Genomic DNA, 19,931 nt, shown 5'->3' with positions numbered 1-19,931 from the left:
AGTTCAATCAGGTGTTCAGCTAGTGGCCTTCTACTCAGTGATTCAGGAACCCACACTCTTTTTATATTATGGCTGTGCCATCCCCTAAGACCGTCGAGTCCTTAGTTTCCAGGCAATGGACAGGAAAAGAGAGGGTATGTGGAAGACTGCATGAGAGGTTTCTTACAAGTGAAGAGTAGAAGTAGCAGACATTGTTCATGCCCACGTCCTGTGGCCAGAGCTCAGTAACATGCCACACTGACTTGCAAGAGAGGCTAGGAAATGTCAAATACCTGTGTGCGCAGGCAGCAGGGGAAACTGGTTTGATGAACACATATCAGTCTCTGTGCCTCCCTTAAAGAATAGAGACTGCATCTCTGTCATCTTGGTATCTTATCCAGTGAAAGTCTGATGAACGTCACTGATTTTGAAGTGATGGGGTTGCTGTCTTATGTGCCCCAAATTGAAACTTACTACATTCTATTATGGTTGCTTAAGGAATGATCTGTCATTCTCTGATTAGGTTTTAACCTCTGAGTAGAGGAACTATGTCAGACTGTTTACTTTTGAATCCCCAGCACAAGGACTAGAACATAGCAAGAGCTTAATAGATGTTTGTCAAATAAGTGAGTGAGTCCTCAGAGAGAAGAAAGAGGGACAGAGCTAGTCTATGTGGAGTTAGGAAATACTAATTGAGAAGGTGACTTGTAAGTTAAATGTTGAATGACTGATAGAATTTTACCAAGTAGAGAGAGCAAAAAGGAAGTGCAGGCAGGGATGGTAGTGGTGTTGTGTTACTGTTTTGTTTGTTTCATGGGTAGAAATTTAGAAAACAATCACATGTTTATAAGCCCAATTTTTTTTAATTCGATATTCAAATATTACAAATGAACTTCAGGGATGGGGAGGGAAAATATACAACTTTACAATGTATATGATCTCTATTGACTAAAAGGGTGGTCCTAAAAACCTTGGTATTGGTCTTTAGCTACTAAAATTGTTATTTTCGGTTTATTTGTTGAGATATATCAATACAAAGGCAGTGTTCTGGTTGTGTGTCCTCTGAAGATTTTGCACCATGTCAAGAAGCTAGGGAGATAGATATGTGTGAGCCAAAGGTCCCTCATCACTGCTCCTCATCAGAACTTCTCAGAGCTGGCTCTGCGTCAGAATCACCTGTTGGATTGGTTAGGGTGCTTTTGGCTGCAAGTAACAGGATATTTGGCCAAAATTACTTTCAAAAATACAGGTTTAATTTTTCCCACACAACAAGATGTCTGAAGGTAAGCGCGTCCAGGGTTTGTTCGGTCCCCAGTGATATCAGGCTCTAGGTCACTTTCTATGAGCCAATCTTGCCTTTTTATTCATGGGTGAATGATGGCTGCTAGAGTTCCAAGAAACATAGTGCCCCTCCACAGCTCCATTTCCACACACACACACACACACACACAATTTAAAGGCACAAAGAGGAGAGGGTTCTCTTGCTTCCCTGTCTTTTTATTAGGAGTCTTACCCACTGGCCTCCAATAGCCTTGCTCACAAACTTCATTGGACAGAGTGAATTACGCTCAGCTCTGAACCACCAGCCGGCAGAGAGGAATGGTGTTAGAGAGATTGATTTAGCCCAGTCGTGATTTACCCCTTGGGGTGGAGGAGGGCCCCACCGGCATGCCTGAGCAGTGGTTTTAGGTAGTTAGTAAGTCCTGTCTGCCACACTTGGGGGGTTCAGTCTCTGGAGATTCTGATTGTAGTAGGCCTAGAAATAATATTTTAAACTTTCAATTAAATGCTTTTTTCCTAGGTGAGGAGAGAGATTACAAAGGAGAAAAGCAAGTACTGGGTCCTTTCTTACCTAGGGATAATTTCCTTTCATTCATATCTCATTATACAGTGTTTTACTTTACGTGTCTGTATCAGTTAACCAAACAGCAGAGCAGTTGTTTTTCTCTGATAACTTGGTCCCATGTGGTTGGCACGCTAACACTTTCAGATGAGGTCGTTCTTGTTCAGGAAAACATTCTCAGTCGTTTCAGTACTTATTTATCAAGGACATTTTAAGCCCTACTCTTCACTTGATCTGAATTCGTCACGGCTGGGCAGTGCTCCTTTTGGAAAATGAGCCTTAGATCAGAGTTGGTTAGCAGGACCCAGGAACTGGAAGGTTTCTGTATGTTCTATATAGAAGTACTGCGTGAGACTGAGAACCCCCCCTTTCAACACGTGAATGGATAAACCCCGAAGGTAGGTGATGTTTATCATTGTAATCATTATAGAAGGCTTCATGAACAGTCCTGGAGATGCTCCTTCAAATGTACGAATACAGCACATATTGTACTCCAGCAATATATGTAAATTCTCAATAAGAACATCCCAGTAAATGTTGGACAGTCCATATCACAGACAACAAACAACAGGAATAATCAGCCTTTATCCATGTAATGATCTTTTAGCAGTAATTCAGTCGATAGCAGTAAGCCTTTGGACATTTGCAAATCATAGTTCTTTTATTTCCTCTGAAATATTACTGAAAGCACTTTTTTTTTTTTTAAGGAAGATCAGCCCTGAGCTAACATCTGCCTCCAGTCCTCCTCTTTTTGCTGAGGAAGGCTGGCCCTGAGCTAACATCCATGCCCATCTTCCTCTACTTTATATGTGGGACGCCTGCCACAGCATGGCTTGACAAGTGGCATGTCGGTCCGCACCTGGGATCCGAACTGGGGAACTTTAGGCCACCGAAGTGGAACGTGTGAACTTAACCACTGTGCCACCAGGCCAGCCCGCAGGAAGCACCTTTAAACATTTAGATTAATAAGATAACCTGAAAAAGAGAAGGCTGATTTAACAAACATCTCCTCTATGTGAAAGCGTGTTTACAAAAGGGTTTTAATTGTGCTTCACTTGCCAGAAGGAGCAGGGCAAGTGATAGGCTCCTTCAGCTCCACCTTTTCTCTGTCCCATTTGTTGGGTTTCAGGAAAAGGTTTCATTTGGTGAAAGATTTTTGGCTTAAGAAATATTTGAAAACTGCTGTAGAAGATTCTAGGCAGTTCTCCATTTTCTTAACCACAAAAACAAAAATGACCTTAAATTGTAGCGGGTGGGATTAAGTTACCTAAAGTCAAATGACGAGATTCTATCTCTGAAAAATAGTGTTACCAAGGAAAGCTGTATTCCTTTTCTCTAAAGCTTTAAGAATTGCATAAATTTTTTCAATGTATTTTAAATTGCGTAAGAAAGTCTTCTTGTAAAAATCCTAACAGTACAGAAATATAGAGAATGAAAATGAAATTTCAACCTCTTCAATTCCATTTTCCACCCCAAAGGCAACTACTATTAACAGACCTTTTTTCTCTATTTACATCCATACTCATATACAGAACTGCTCATCTTCTTGATGTGCAGTTTTCTCTCAGGTTTGGAGGAAAGACTAAGGAAACTGTTCAGGTCCACAGCTCTATGATTTTGGTGGCATATATCCATAATACTGGAAAGCAAAGCTCAAATTGAGCCAAGATTGTTTCTAAGTGTTTGGGTCAGTCCTGTAGGAAATTCTGTATATTAAGAATGCTAGAGAGTCAGCAGCCGTTGGCGTGTGTATGCAGGTGACACCTGACCTACTGACCTACATGCAAGTGGACAGGCAGATGGTCTTAGCAGCCACGTCCCTGGGCTCAGGTCAAACCTCCTTCTTCTATTGAAATCTGTATTTGAGTCACAGAATTTGATTAAATTCCTGTTATTTACTGAATTTATGAAATCTATAAAATTTCACCATTTGACGCAGGATAGGTTTTTTTTCCTAATATAGTGTACAGGTTGTGATATCAGTCTGAATAAGGCACTACCTTGATGGAGAAGCAGAAAAAAACTTGTTTCTGTGTATAGGCGCTTTTATCTAAAATATCTTCCGAGTTCTCAGTGTAATTTTCTGATAAAAATCTCTCAAAGCCTCTCAGCTTAACTGGATTTTTTTAAAAGAAAACCTCCTTAATTCTTAGAATCTTAAGACATGGTTAAGTGGCAAGGTGTCAGCCAGTTAACTATTAATTGAGAATATGTAAATAATATTTGTCATGAGAATAGGACAAAAGTTCTTGTTCCATTCATTTTGTCACCAATGTTGTACAACCATTTAGGTTAGTACAATTTTTTATTCATAATAAACTCTATTAACATTTCTAACAATGGGAAAGAGTAAAGCTGAACATAATACAAGGTAGAAAATAAAAATATTTGTATTTGCTTGTAGAAGATGTTTTCAAACTTCTTGTGGAATGTGTTTTCAAACTTAGAATTAACTATGAGTATATATGAGTGGGATTTTAAATAAAATATTATAGCAAAAATGTAAAAATATAATATAGTGATTTGGTAGAGATGCATGAAGTCAATGATACAGATTAAAGAACCAACTCATTTCACAAGTTTTTACACGGTTTTACTGTGAGGCTTGGCTGACATTGGCTATTAGTTGAAAAAGTTACTTAGCTTCTCTAGGCAGTAGTTTTCTCATTTGAATGTTAAAGAGATTAGACTAGGATATTTCTAAAGACCTTTCCAACTTTTTTTATACCATTACCCTGTGATTCTTAATTTCTTGGAAACCACCTAGTTTCTCTGAATTTCCCCACTTTTTCATTTTTCCATCCCAGATACTCAGCATCTCAGATGCTTAACAGCTCTTAAAACTTCCCTGGGACTGAGGACTTCAAAAGTCTTCCGTGAACACAATGAAAAAATAATTAAGGTCCATTAACTAGAGTATTTTATTTAACCAACATTGTTTAAAGAAAGAGCATTTCACTTAAATTTATTTTTTGGATAACTGACACCTATTTTATTGAATACCAGATTTTTGCTTATTTTAACATTCTCTTTAAAGAAAATCTCTAAATTGTATTATATATTTTAATGCCTTTAATAACAGAAAATATCTCCACATCATTTTCTTTTCTTTTCTTTTCTTTTTCTTGGAGATGTAGAATCACCTTTCTAAACATCTCTTATAATACTGGGGATCTTTCAGGGCAGTTCAGGTATGAAGGTTCTTATGAAGGATGCATTTGGTGGCAAGTGACAGGAACCCAGCTCGAACTGGTGAGGAATTAATTGGCTCACCTAACTGAAAGGAGCTGCTTCTAGGTGTACCAACAATATGAGTATTAATCTGGAGCTCTCTCTCTCTCTCTCTTTGCATATTCAGAATCTGCTTTGCTCTATGATCATTCTTTGGAAGGCTTTTCTTATATGTCACAAAGATTGTCAACAGCAAGTCTGGGCTTAGCAACTCTAAAAGAAAGCAAGCTCTTTCCCAGTGATTCCAGGAAACACCATAAAGCTGACTCTCATTAGCCAGGTATGAGTCACTTGCTCATGCCTAGAACAGTCAGTGTGACCAGGGAAGGAGCTCCTCATTGTCTAGGCCTGTCCCCCTCTCTGGAACATTGGTGCAGTAGGGGGTTGGGGAGGTGAGGATGACGTGAGCCTCACATGAACCATGGATGGAGACTAGGGGAGCTGTGGATTCCACAAGAGAAAATTAGTGTGCTGTTGCCAAAAAAGGAGGGGAAGAGACACTTGGCAGGACAAAACTGTAAATACTCCTGTGGAAAAGACATTTATCCCCACGTTTTGTACACCTAGATTGCTCTTTTCCATCTCTTTCACTGTCAGCTGTCACTCGTGCTGTTGTCAGTTTGCTTCTTTACAATCTCTTCATTCGTTTGTTTTAATTTATAACGTCTTATCTTCTGAGGGTTTGGAAACCAGATGAGCAGAGTCATTAGAGTTGTTTTCAAAATAAGAGTTAATCGGCTCTGAATGAGGACTGGAGAGCCTCTCTCTGAGTAAGGGGTATAAACTTTCTACTTTTTAATGGATTTCATCACATTTCTTTTGGCCCTTCAAAAGTCATTTCTGGGGGCCAGCCCTGTGGCCGAGTGGTTAAGTTCACACGCTCTGCTTCGGCGGCCCAGGGTTTCGCTGGTTCAGATCCTGGGTGCAGACATGGCACCGCTCATCAGGCCACGCTGAGGCAGCGTCCCACATGCTGCAACTAGAAGGACCCACAACTAAAATATACAACTGTATACTGGGGGGAATCTGGGGAGTTAAAAAGCAGAAAAAAAAAAAAGATTGGCAACAGTTGGTAGCTCAGGTGCCAGTCTTTAAAAAAAAGTCATTTCTGCATATTTTCTGATTTCTTTGCCAAAACTGCTTTCTTAATAGGTGATATACTATTGTAATTTTAAGATCCAATGACTATGAACAGTAAATGCCATGAACACGGTTGCTTTAAGTAAAAGTTACATTTTTGTGATTTTTCTAAATTTAAGTGGGTTTCTGACGATAGCTTACGTGTTCTTTTGGAAATGAAAACAGCAGAGAATAAACAAAGCTGAGCAGCTGTAAGTTGCTTTACTGGACTTACTAAAAGACTGGCATTTTATTTTACCTTTCCTCTTTGTAATACTGCTCTGATTGCAGATAAGTAGTTTAGCATTCATGGTGGAGTTTAGGGGAGAATAGGGAAATTTTTTTGAAACACAAAACTATGTATTTCCACAAATATCATATACTGTGCAACACACCAAGTTTTGATCATTTATGTTAAAAAGGACCAGAATAACATTAATAAAATAAATTCTCAAAGGCTTCATTTTAGTCAATAGTTTATCTCTACTAGAAATAATCAGTTGTACTTGTTGGCTGTTTAAAAATACTCTTCGTAAGTAGCATAATTGGCTGATTTTGAGAATTTGGTGGAGGTAGTTCTAGTGGCGCTGCCCAAGAGTTTCTATGTAATTCTACTAAAGAAAAAGGTGAAGAAATGACAGTGGTGAGTGTTACATCCACCTAATCAAGAAGCTGGCCTTGACAGAAAGAAGTAAAAAATATGGTCAAAGAAAATCAATGGGCTTAAGTAATAAATTCTTCAAGGTTAATAGGAAAAGCAGAAGGATTCTTAGAGATTTATGATAATTAGAGAGAAGGAATATGAGTGGCTTATAACCAACACTGTTGGATGCTTATCGTGTGCATGGTTGGAACTACTCGTCTCCATTTTGTAGATAAGGAATTAGTTAGAAAGAGGCTAAGCGATTTGGTATATGATGGAGCTGAACTTCAGACCCAGGTTTGTCCAACTCCAGAGCCAGCAGACCTGGTCACTTACTCTGAGATGAAGGGTCATTCTCTACAGAGGGTAAAGGCCAAGCCCCATGGTTTTGGACGTGATATTCCAAATCTCTACCCTCCTCCCCCGTTACTCTCAGCCTCCTCCTACATGCAAAGTGGGAGCAGCAAAGTTTCCCTCACACCCCACTGGCTTTCATGCTTCTATGCCCTTAAGACAAGGGTTTTCTGAGCCCAACATTTTCCTGTCAAAATGCTGTTCTTTCTCATTATGAGTCTAAATTTTGGAGTAAGTTTTTTAATTCAAAAAATTATATATACATATATATAATATGTCATCATATATGCATATGTTTATTATACATAATAAAAATCAAGCTGAAGGTTCTTTGAGATGCCTTTCTGGCTAACACTGTGTTTTGTAAGGAAGAAAAATGGTGGTGGTGATGGTGGTCGTGGTGGAAAGGATATAATTTTCTTTGAAATTTTAAATTCAAACATCTTGGCACTTTGTTAAACAGAAAATGATTCCTTGAGGCAGGAGTCCTGTCTAATTAATCTTTGTCTTTATGGCCTAGCATAGTGCCTGGCACATATTAGGCACTTAAATATGTGTTGAATTAGATTTTCCCTTATCTTACATAATTTTTCCTTTGGTCCTACCTAGGTTTGTAGTTTGTACCTCTACTATAATATTCATCATACATGTTGCATTAGGAATAACTTTGGTTACTAGTAAAAAGAAAACTTGACTAATAGTGGTTTAAACCATTACCTCAAAGCTTGGCAGCCCAAGACTGATGCAGCAACTCAAGGATGTCATCAGGGAACCCACTCCACTTCTGTACTCTCTTTGGTATAAGGCTTTTTATTCTCTTGGTGGAAAGAGGGCTGCTGTCCCCCAGGTAGTGTATCTACATCCAAGGAAGGAGAAAGGGAAATGTTAGAGGTGAAAAGTAAACAGTATGATTCTCAAAAGTCCTTCCCTTATTATTTGGGAATGAAAGCCCTTCCCAGGGACTCCCACTTATGTCTCATTACATAGAGCTGGGACACATGGCTACCTCTAGCTGCAAACATGGCTAAGAATTGGATTATGTGGCTTTTCAGCCTCTATAGCCTGGGCAGCCAGGGGAGAAAAGGTTGAAGTGGGTGTTTACGAAGCCAACCTTGTAGGTCTGCCCTACAAGTTTTTAGTTACTTGGTATAAGTTTATGTTTCCTGGCATACCATAAGCCTATGGAAAACAAAGAATGTGTTTTGGCAATCTTTGAGTTACCCATAATAACCAGCAGGAGACTACCATAGCACTTATAGTGTCTAAGACATTGTGGCTACTCAATCAATGTTGTATTTTTTTACTTTAATTCAGAAATAAGAGCCGGGCAGGAATTAGTGACTCTGGTTTCTCTGAAAATGATGGAGTCCATAGATTTCTCTTTGGTGACTCATTTCCTCTATCAACATTGGAAAATTACCTGGAGCTTTCCTGCTTCATCAAGTTGGCCCATTACAGAGGACAATTTAACAGTAATATTGCCTGGAATGTGTAAAGTATAACTCAAAAAACAGGATGGGAGAGAAATCATGAACATATGATGGTCAACAAGGGCTTTTTTAAGAGAGATAAAAAGGTAGATAAGCAATAGGATAATATATTGTAATCAAAGAAAAGATTAGCAATTGAAAGTTAAGAATAATCTAAAATATCTTAGCCATTCAGAGTTCTAAGGGGAAAAATAAGTACAATTCATTCCTTTAAATGGCTCAAATTGCTGTCTGATTCATTTATTTAAATCCCAAATTGCTATTCTATATCTATACTGTTTCTCCTTCAGAACAGATCTTGTTCCTTTTCCCTCTATCATCTTACTCTTAATTATCAATCATGGAGAATGAAGATAAGACAATTGAACATGAAGATTTGGCACCATCCACAGAGATGAATAACATAGCCTCTACGGATCAAGAAACCCAGGTAAATCTGTGATCAAGTGTAGACCGTCTCAACCATTTCCTTAAGGAAGGGACTTCCAAATCTATGATAGCAACGTGTCCTCTTCGTTCTCTGTCACTCAGTTAACAATTCTCCCATTCTTAATCCTCAAGCTTGTACAGTAGGTGTGACTACCAATTTTCCCAGTCATTTTAGCAGCTAGCCCTACATAAAACTGCAGAAATAGAGAGCCTGTGAAATGCTTTGTGTTCGCAGCCTAAACCCTAGAATGCTTCTGGTTTCTTCCCTCTCTGTTTTTATTGCTTAAATTTAAGTAGATGAATGAATGTGAATTGTTTTTCATCACAGATAGTTATTTTTTTTCTGAACCACTTTGATATATTTACCAACTATTGCTTTGAATCATATCTTAAATAGGCTAATTTTTAAACAGTATTGCAAATGTAATGACATTGTATGTGACTCAGGCATTTATAATGCTACAATAGTGGCTCAGTGGTAAACACCCCTAAGAGAGTTCTTGTTCCAAGCAGTAGCTGATTAGCTAGAAATGAAGCTGTATATTTCCCCTATGAACTGTTACCCTTAATTCTAATAATGGAAATTTTATTCGTGATGTGGTGGCTCAGTGAGTATAAAAATGGACAGCAAATATACAGTTTTAAGTATTTTTTTAATTGCTTTAAACACAGGAGGAGACAGTTATGAACCTCAAAGGTACAGAGGGAAATGAACCAACAGAAGGAAGTAACCTATTGAGTAGCAGTGAAAAAAGGCTGCAGGAAACACCAACTGAATCAACTCATTTGCAAAGACTGAGACAAACATTTGCTTGCCTCCACATGGTTTACTGGATAGAGTGATAACAAATGGTATGTAAATGGTACGGGTGAATTCAGAAAGATGGTAAAAGATGAAGTTGTCATATAATGAAAGATTTCAAATAATATGGTTTAAAGGACAAAAAGAAGTTTATTTCTCTCACACATAAAAACTACTAGGTGGGGTCAGCCAGGTGATGTACTGGTTAAGTTCACATGCTCCCTTTCAGCAGCCCAGGGTTTCACCATTCGGATCGTGGGTGCAGACGTAGCACCCCTCATCCAGCCATGCTGAGGCAGCGTCCCACACAGCAGAACTAGAAAGATCTTCAACTAGGATATACAACTACGTACTGGGGCTTTGAGGAGGAAAAAAACAAGAAAAAAGAGGAAGATTGGCAACAGATGGTAGCTCAGGGCCAATCTTTCTCACCAAAAAAAGGATACCTTAAAACCATATTTAAAAAAAAAAGAGGGGTCGGCCCCATGGCCGAGAGGTTAAGTTGGCAAGCCCCACTTTGGTGGCCCAGGGTTTCACCAGTTCAGATCCTGGGCGCAGACATGGCACCACTCATCAAGCCACACTGAGCGGCGTCCCACATGCCACAATTAGAAGGACCTACAACTAAAAATACACAACTATGTACCAGGAGGCTTTGGGGAGAAAAAGGAAAAATAAAATCTTAAAGAAAAAAAGGGGAGAGTAGAAACGGGTGGGCTTCCCTTCTGAAAAGAAAAAAAAAAGTTACTGGGTGAACAATTCACAATGGTATGTGTCTTTATTCCACACAGTCACTAGGGGCCCAGGCTGAAAAGCTCCACCATCTTCAACATGGAGGGCTTCCAAGAGCACTGTGGTCACCACCATTCCAGCTGTCAGAAAGAGGAAAAGAGCAGAGATCAAGGACCTTTTCCTCTTCTGCGTCAGAGTAATCTCACAGGATTATGTTAGACCTCCAATGAGAAAAGTGATTGAGAAATCAGTTGTAAACAGAAAAGCATTACATAAATGTTGGTTGTTATTACTGTTAAGTAATGCAACTAAGGTTTAAGCCAACACAGCTACACTTCCAAATGTCACATCATTTTATAAGGAAGAATCCTCGTTTGCAATTCAATTTATTCCCATAGAGCTGCTATTACTTAAAACATTTGGGAGGAGTGACGTCAGCAATATGGCTGAGTGAGCTAGTCCCTTCCTCGCTCTCCCTTTTGAGTTATAACTAAATGGACACTTACTGACCAACAGAGGAAACCCACACAGCACAACAGGATGCCTGAGAGACACACGCAGCTATAAATCTGAGGGTGGGTGGACTGGCCCCCCAGGAAGTGATGGAGACAGGTGAGCACACCCTGTTCTCCCCGCTAACCCTGTGCATGCAACACGAACACTCCAACCTGGTGCAAGCACCTGGAAAGTGGGAACACGCAGCAGGGCAACCATAAGAGGAGGCGGCGGTAACCCTTAGCCTGCACTCGTGGTTGATCTCCCAGCGGAGAGAGGGAGCCCACCACACCCCTGTGCGGTAAAGGAGCAGCCATAGCCCAGGTCCCAGCAGGGAAGCCCTGACCACCAAGCTCAGCAGCCCCACGGACTGCAGATCGTAAACAGGGACCTCAGCAGATTTCCAAGCTGGGGCAAATACTTCGCAGGTGTGCATGAATGCTCACAGTGCAGCTGTGCTCCCAAAGAGGTAACCAGTCCAGGCAACTGTGGGAATAGGTGTGGCAGCTTTGAACCCACATGCACTTACTTTCCTGGCGGGGACGGGGAGCCCACCATGCCCCAGGGCTGTCAAGGAGCAGCCATAGCTCAGGTCTCTGCCTGGAAGCCCTGCCCACCAAGCTCAGTAGCACCATGGACTGTGGATCATAAGGGACCTCAGCAGATTTTTGTGCTGGGACAAACACTTCCAGGCACACATGAGTGCTCCCAAAGAGGGAACATGTCCCAGGCAGCTGTGGGAATAGGTGAGGTAGCTTTGAGCCCACTGGTGATCACTTTCCGGTGGAGAGGGGGAGCTCAGAGTGCCCCTGAGGCACCAAAGAGTGGCCCTAGCCTAGTGAGGAAGCCCCGCCTGACAAGGACAGTCCACACAAGTGCCTGAATGCATCCCAGGCTGGGGCAAGCACCCATAATACCCCCACAGCTTCCAGCAGATGGGGTACGGCCAGAAACACTACTCCTGCTCCCCGCTAGCGGTAACAGGGGGAATCTGCATCCTAAGAATACCACAAATGCCACAACAAAAGATTAGTTCATCAAACACCATGAGAAACTGCAGCAACAATTCAGACCAGGAGGAAAATGACAATTCTCCAGAAACCAACATGGAAGATACAGAAATATACAAGCTAAATGACCGAGAATTCAAAATAGCCATCATAAGGAAACTCAACGATTTACAAGAAAACACAGAAAGACAGTTCAAGGAGCCCAGCAACAAAATGGATCTCTTCACCAAAGAGATTAAAACTATAAAAAAAATCAAGCAGAAATTCTGGATATGAAAAACACAAATAATAATCTAGAATCATTAAGAAACAGAATTGATCTTATGGAGGAAAGAATTAGTCTTCTTGAGGATAAAAATGTAAAAATTCTACAGGTGGAGGAGGAGACAGAACTAAGATTTTTTCAAAATGAAGGAATTCTTCAAGAAATATCTGACTCAATTAGGTAAAGCAACATAAGGATTATAGGTATCCCAGAGGGAGAAGGGAGGGAGAAAGAAGCAGAGAGCTTATTCAAAGAAATAATTGCTGAGAACTTCCCAAACATGGGGATGGTTTCAGATTTACAGATAAACGAAGTTAATCGTATGCGCAACTTTATCAATGTGAAAAGACCCTCTCCAAGGCATATAATAGTAAAAACGGCAAAAGTTTGGGATAAACAAAGAATATTAGGAGCAGCAAGGTACAAGAAGATAACCTACAGAGGAAGCCCCGTCAGGCTTTCAGCAGATTTCTCAGCAGAAACCTCACAGGCTAGGAGAGAATGGAATAATATATTCAAAATACTGAAAGACAAAAACTTTCAGCCAAGAATACTCTATCCAGCAAAACTTTTCCTCAGATACAATAGAGAAGTGAAAGCTTTCCCGGATGAACAAAAGCTGAGGGAGTTCACTGCCACCAGACCTCCCCTACAAGAAATAATTAAAGATGCCCTCACACTGGCAACAAAAAGGCGAAGGTCTACAAAGCTCTGAGCAAGAAGGTAAATAGACAGACATGATCAGAAACCTGCAGCTCTCTACCAGAATAGGAAGGTAAAGACTCAATTACAACTTAAAAGAGAAAGGGAAAGAAAGCATCAGAAGCAATGATAAACACTTCAACTTAGCCACAAACTCAGGAAATTAAAAACAGAACATTGTGTAACAGCAATTACCCAGAAGGGGAGAGGAAATGGAAGGAACTTGCTTAGGTTAATGGTGATAAGAGGCTATGAGAAAATGGACTGTCTCATCTCCAATATCTTTCATACAATCCTCACGGTAACCACTAAACAAAAAAATCAGAGCAAAACCACAATTCACAAAGAGAGAGAACTGAGAAATCCCTCTTGGAAAACCAACAAAATGAAATGGCAGTCAGAAATGCAAAGGAAGAGAAACAGTGGAATCATAGAACAACTAGAAAACGAGATAAAATGGCAGCATTAAGCCCTCATATAACAATAATCTCTCTAAATGTAAATAGACTGAACTCTCCAATCAAAAGACATAGAGTAGCTGGATGGATTAAAAAACAAGACCCAACAATATGCTGCCTCCAGGAAACGCACCTCAGCTACAAAGACAAACATAGGCTTAGAGTGAAGGGATGGAAGACAATACTTCAAGCTAATGGCCAACAAAAGAAAGCAGGGGTTGCCATACTTTTTATCAGACAAGGCAGACTTCAAGTTAAAAAAGACAATGAGAGACAAGGAGGGGCAGTATTTAACGATAAAAGGGAAATTCCATCGAGAGGACATAACACTTATTAATATATATGCACCTAGCACAGGGTCACCAAAGTACATAAAGCGATTATTAACAGACCTACAGGGAGAAATTAAGAGCAACACAATCACAGTAGGGGACCGCAGCACCACACTTACTTCAAGGGACAGATCATCCAGACAGAAATTCAACAAGGAAATTGCAGATTTAAATGAAACACTTGACCAGATGGAGTTAATGGACATATATAGAGCATTCCATCCAAAAACAGCGGAATATACGTTCTTCTCAAGTGCCCATGGAACATTCTCAAAGATAGACCATATGTTGGATAGCAAGGCAGCCTCAATAAATTCAAGAAGATTGAAATCATCCCAACCATCTTTTCTGACCACAATGCTAGGAAGCTAGAAATCAACCACAAGAACAAAACTGGGAAAGTCGGAAATATGTGGACATGCTATTGAACAACCATTGGATCATTGAAGAAATCAAAGAGGAAATTAAAAAATAACTGGAGACAAATGAAAATGAAAATACAACATACCAATTCTTATGGGATGCAGCAAAAGCAGTCATGAGAGGGAAATTCATAGCAACACAGGCCCACTTCAACAAGCAAGAAAAATCTCAAATAAGTAATCTTAACATACAGCTAACAGAGCTAGAAAAAGAAGAACAGATAAAGCCCAAAGTCGGCAGAAGGAGGGAAATAATAAACATCAAAGCAGAAATAAATGAAATATAGACTAAAAAAGCAGTAAAAAGGATTGATGAATCTAACAGCTGGTTCTTTGAGCAGATAAACAAAATTGACAGAACCTTAGCCAGACTCAACAAGAAAAAAAGAGAGAAGGCTCAAATAAATAAAATTAGAAATGAAAGAGAAATTACAACAGATACGGCAGAAATACAAAGGATTATAAGAGACTATTGTGAAAAACTGTATGCCCACAAATTTGATAACCTAGAAGAAATGGATGGATTCCTATACTCATATAACCTCCCAAAACTGAATCAATAAGAAACAGAATCTGAACAGACCAATCACAAGTACAGAGCTTGAAAGAGTAATCATAAACTTCCCAAAAAACAAAAGTCCAAGACCAGATGGCTTCTCTGGAGAATTGTACCAAACATTCAAAGAAGATTTAGTACCTATTCTCCTCAAACTATTCTGAAAAATTGAAGAAGAGGGAACATTTCCTAACACATTCTGTGAGGCCAACATTACCCTGATACCAAAACCAGACAAAGACAACACGAAGAAGGAAAACTACATGCCAATATCACTGATGAACTTAGATGCAAAAATCCTCAACAAAATATTGGCAAACTGAATACAGCAATACATTAAAAGAATCATACACCATGATCAAGTGGGATTCATTCCAGGGACGCAGGGATGCTTCAACATCCATGAATCAATCAGTGTGATACACCACATTAACAAAATGAGGAATAAAAATCACATGATCATCTCAATAGATGCAGAGAAAGCATTTCACAAGAGCCAACATCCATTTATGATAAAAACTCTCAATAAAATGGGTATTAAAGGAAAGTACCTCAACATAATAAAGGCCATATATGACAAACCCACAGCCAACATCATACTCAATGGGGAAAAACTGAAAGACATTCCTCTGAGAACAGGAACGAGACAATGGTGCCCACTCTCACCACTCTTATTCCACATATTACTGGAGGTTTTGGCCAGAGCAGTTAGGCAAGAAAAAGAAAAGGAATCCAAATTGGAAAGGAAGAAGTGAAACTTTCACTATTTGTAGATGATGTGATTCTATATATAGAAAACCCTAAAGAATCCACCAGAAAACTCCTAGAAATAATCAACAACTACAGCAAAGTTGCAGGGTACAAAATCAATTTTAAAAAATCAGTTGCATTCCTATACGCTAACAATGAACTAGCAGGAAAAGAAATCAAGAATACAATCCCATTTACAGCTGCAAGAAAAAGAATAAAATACCTAGAAATAAACTTAACCAAGTAGGTGAAAGATGTGTACACTGAAAACTATAAGTCATTACTGAAAGAAATTGAGGAAGATGTAAAGAAATGGAAAGATTTTCCATGCACATGGGTTGGAAGAAGAAACATAGTCAAAATGTCCATACTACCTAAAGCAATCTACAGATTCAGTGCAATCCCAATCAGAATCCCAATGACATTCTTCACAAAAATAGAACAAAGAATTCAAAAATTTATATGAAACAACAAAAGACCCCAAATAGCCAAAGCAATCCTGAGAAAAAAGAACAAAGCTGGAGGTATCACAACCCTGACTTTAAAACATACTACAAAGCTACAGTAATCAAAACAGCGTGGTAGTGGCACCAAAACAAACAGATCAATGGATCAAAATTGAAAGCCCAGAAATAAAACCACACATCTATGGACAGTTAATCTTTGACAAAGGAGCAAAGAATGGAGAAAGGAAAGTCTCTTCAATAAATGGTGTTGGGAAAACTGGACAGCTACATGCAAGAGAATGAAAGTAGACCATTATCTTTCACCACACACAAAAATTAACTCCAAATGGATTAAAGATTTGAATGTAAGAACTGAAACCGTAAAACCCCTACAAGAAAAAACAGGCAGTACACTCTTTGACTTTGGTCTTAGCCACATCTTTTTGAATACCGTGTCTACTCGGGTAAGGGGAACAAAAGAAAAAGGTAACAAATGGGACTACATCAGACTAAAAAGCTTCTACAAAGCAAAGGAAACCATCAACAAAATGAAAAGACAACCCACCAACTAGGAGAAAATATTTGCAAATCATTTATCAAACAAGGGGTTGATATCCAAAGTACATAAAGAACTCACACACCTCAACAAAAACAAACAACCCGATCAAAAAGTGGGCAGAGGATATGAACAGACATTTTCAAAGGTAGATATACAGATGGCCAACAGGCACGTGAAAAGACGCTCAACATCACTAATTGTTAGGGAAATACAAATCAAAACTACAATGAGATATCTCCTTACACCAGTCAGAATGGCTGTAATTGCCAAGACCAAAAACAACAAATGTTGGACAGGATGTAGAGAAAAGGGAACCCTCATCCACTGCTGGCGGGAATGCAAACTGGTGCAGCCACTATGCAAGACAGTATGGAGATTCCTCAAAAAACTAAAAATAGAACTACCATGTGACCCAGCTATGCCACTACTGGGTATCTACCCAAACAACTTGAAATCAACAATCCAAAGTAACATATGCACCCCTGTGTTCATTGCAGCGCTATGCACAATAGCCAAACATGGAAACAATCCAAGTGCCCAACGACCAATGACTGGATAAAGAAGATGTGGTACATATATACAATGGAATACTACTAAGCCATAAAAAGACAAAATCTTCCCATTTGCAACAACATGGATGGACCTGCAGGGTATTATTTGCTAAGCGAAATAAGCCAGACTAAGAAAGACAAACACCATATGATTTCACTTATATGCAGAACATAAACAAACACACGGACAAAGAAAATAGTTCAGTGGTTACCAGGGGAAGGGGGCTGGAGGGTGGGCACGAGATGAAGGGAAGCACTTATGTGGTGACAGACAAGAAATAATGTACAACTGAAATTTCACAATGATGCAAACTATTATGAATCTCAATTTTAAAAAAACAAAATATTTGGAAGATTTTTCCTTGAGAATTTATCTCAGCACAATTTTGGATATTGTTAGAGTTGGGGTATATTTGTCTTTTAGGAATGGATTTGGTCTTTGGAGGCAGCCAAACATTAAGCTGATATCAATTTGATTAATAAATGGATGTTCAGATTCAGTAATGCTGTTTTTTGTTCAAAAAAGAAGTGTGTGAATGTACCTGTGTGTGTATGTACGCTCTGAAGCTCACGAAATGAAAATGAAAGACATTTTACCATTCTCAACTGGAACAATGGTATGTTATACTTTAGACTCTGAATATGTTTTTACTGAAATTAGTTAATTTTCTAAACTAGCATGAGAAAAAAATCTCAAACTTTATTTAAAACACATGGAGAAAACCAGGTTCCAAAATGTACACTAGTTCATAAGGCAACAGATAATTTAATACCTTTTCTGTCCTTTTTATTATTTTTTTAAACTTTTACCCTTCAAATTATGGCACATTTCTAGTTAAAACATTTACAGGAAAACTGATACAGATTGACATAGGAAAGGTGTAAATGAACGATGTGGTCTGGAGACTCACTGTTTTGAGTTCTGTAATCGTTGTCCATCAGCTGCCTGAGAAGTGGACTCACGTGTGTGAGCACCTCTTCTCTTGTTTTCTGTACTTCTGTTCCTGAGGCTCACAAGAGGGCTTTCTCCTATACTCCTTCCTGTGCCCATTCAGAATACATAAGTATTTGTCTTAAGAAGTCAATCTTACATGTGAAAAAATGATTTTCCAAAATCATAAATGAGAAGTAAATTATTAACTAAATTAAAGATGATTTAGAGAAACCTTATACACATATATTTACTGTGTATTTAGAACTGAATTTTGAGTATGGGAGAGGAAAGGAAAATTAGAGATTTTTTTTAAAAGTGGTCTTGAAGTAGAAAACTACCTTGCTGAATTTAGTATAAAATCAGGTTCATGCTGTGATACAGTAAAATTTAGTAGCTGGTAATTCCTACTTTCCCATTATACCTTCAATACTGTATAGAAATTTCAGCCCCTATAGCCAACTGGAAAATACTGAAGGCCTTAAGTTATTTATTTCATTGTAACATCATCATAAGCCTAGAAAATCAGGAAGAATTCTGTGAGGATGTAAAAACTGGGGCATTAGATTCAGTCTCTAGCAGTATGGTAGACAAGATTCAGTGAACAATTCTCTCACTTATGCCAAGATGAAAACAGTATTTTAAGTCTTTTTAAATGTACCTTTTTTCTGTGAAGAAAACAGGAAGTCATTGGACACCAAAACCAAACTGAGCAGAGGAGATAAATATGCACTCAAGCTGGCCTTCACCCTGGAGGCTTCTGCAAAACACCTGTGAGCTTGAGAGTCATTCTGAGGCCCTGAGAGCATAGGGGGCTGCGCTGGAGCTGGTCCAGGTGGGCAGAAGTCTCAGGAGCATTCATCCTCCCTCACCCACACAAAGCTGGAGCCCAGCGTGGCAGCTGCAGATGGGGCCTGCACCCACACCTATCTCAACTATGGTGCTGGCTGGGGGAGAGGAGCGTCCCACTAAAAATGTGTAACTCCATGCTGATCTGTGCTCCAAATTCACATAAAAAACACAAGCTGAAAATATATCTAAAAGTGATCCCAGATTGGAAGCTTCTAAGCACATGGTAGAAGCAAATGCAGATCCGATCCAGGAAAACTCACATTCAACCTAAGGCTCCAACAATCCCCAAAGGTAAAGTTCCAAGGAAGAGGTCACTGTCACAACAAATTTTAAAAGATCACAACATGCACAAGGAAACAGAGATTTCAAAAATTTGCATTATCAGAAAATAGAAAATATTTTTGGTATCTGTAAAGAAATTAAAGAGGAGATAGCAAATATAAGTACAAAACAAGGAACTATTTTTAAAAAATAAACAAACATTTTGCTAACGACCAAGTCGAATTTTTAGAAATGAAAGATATAGTACAGTAATTGAAATGTAAAACTCAGTGGATAGATGAAGCAGTGGGTTAAGTGACAAGAGAATTGGTGAACTAGTAAGAGATCTGAAGAGATTATCTAGAATGCAGTTCACACAAAGATGGAAAATGTGAAAATGAGGGCTAGCAACATGGAGAAGAGTATGACTGTCTGATCTTAGTTCCAGAAAAAGAGAATAGAGAATGGAGAAGAGGAAATATTTGAAGAAATGAAGACTGAGAATTTTCCAGAATTAGTGAAAAACTTAAATCCCAAGCAAACCGAAAGGAAGTCATACCTAAATACATCAAACTGAAATTGCAGAAAACCAAAGAAAAGGAAAAAATCTTAAAAACAGCCAAAGAAAAAGAATTCCCTAAAAAAGCAGAAATTAGACGTAAAAGCAGCAATGAAAGCCAGAAAGCCAAAGAGTAATATTTTCAAGGACCTGAGAGAAA

The 19,931-nt window shown here is 39.0% G+C and overlaps 1 pseudogene; it reads left to right on the top strand.

The window, feature by feature from the left end:
* The window catches only part of LOC139044362 (sodium/hydrogen exchanger 9B2-like), a 54,524-nt pseudogene that overhangs the window by 3,603 nt on the left and 30,990 nt on the right, over positions 1-19,931 (top strand).

The sequence above is a fragment of the Equus asinus genome, unplaced genomic scaffold (genome assembly GCF_041296235.1).
Source record: "Equus asinus isolate D_3611 breed Donkey unplaced genomic scaffold, EquAss-T2T_v2 contig_803, whole genome shotgun sequence".
Classification (NCBI taxonomy): domain Eukaryota; kingdom Metazoa; phylum Chordata; class Mammalia; order Perissodactyla; family Equidae; genus Equus; species Equus asinus.
Note: the sequence above shows the minus strand (reverse complement) of the source record. Positions and strands in the feature narration are given on the sequence as shown.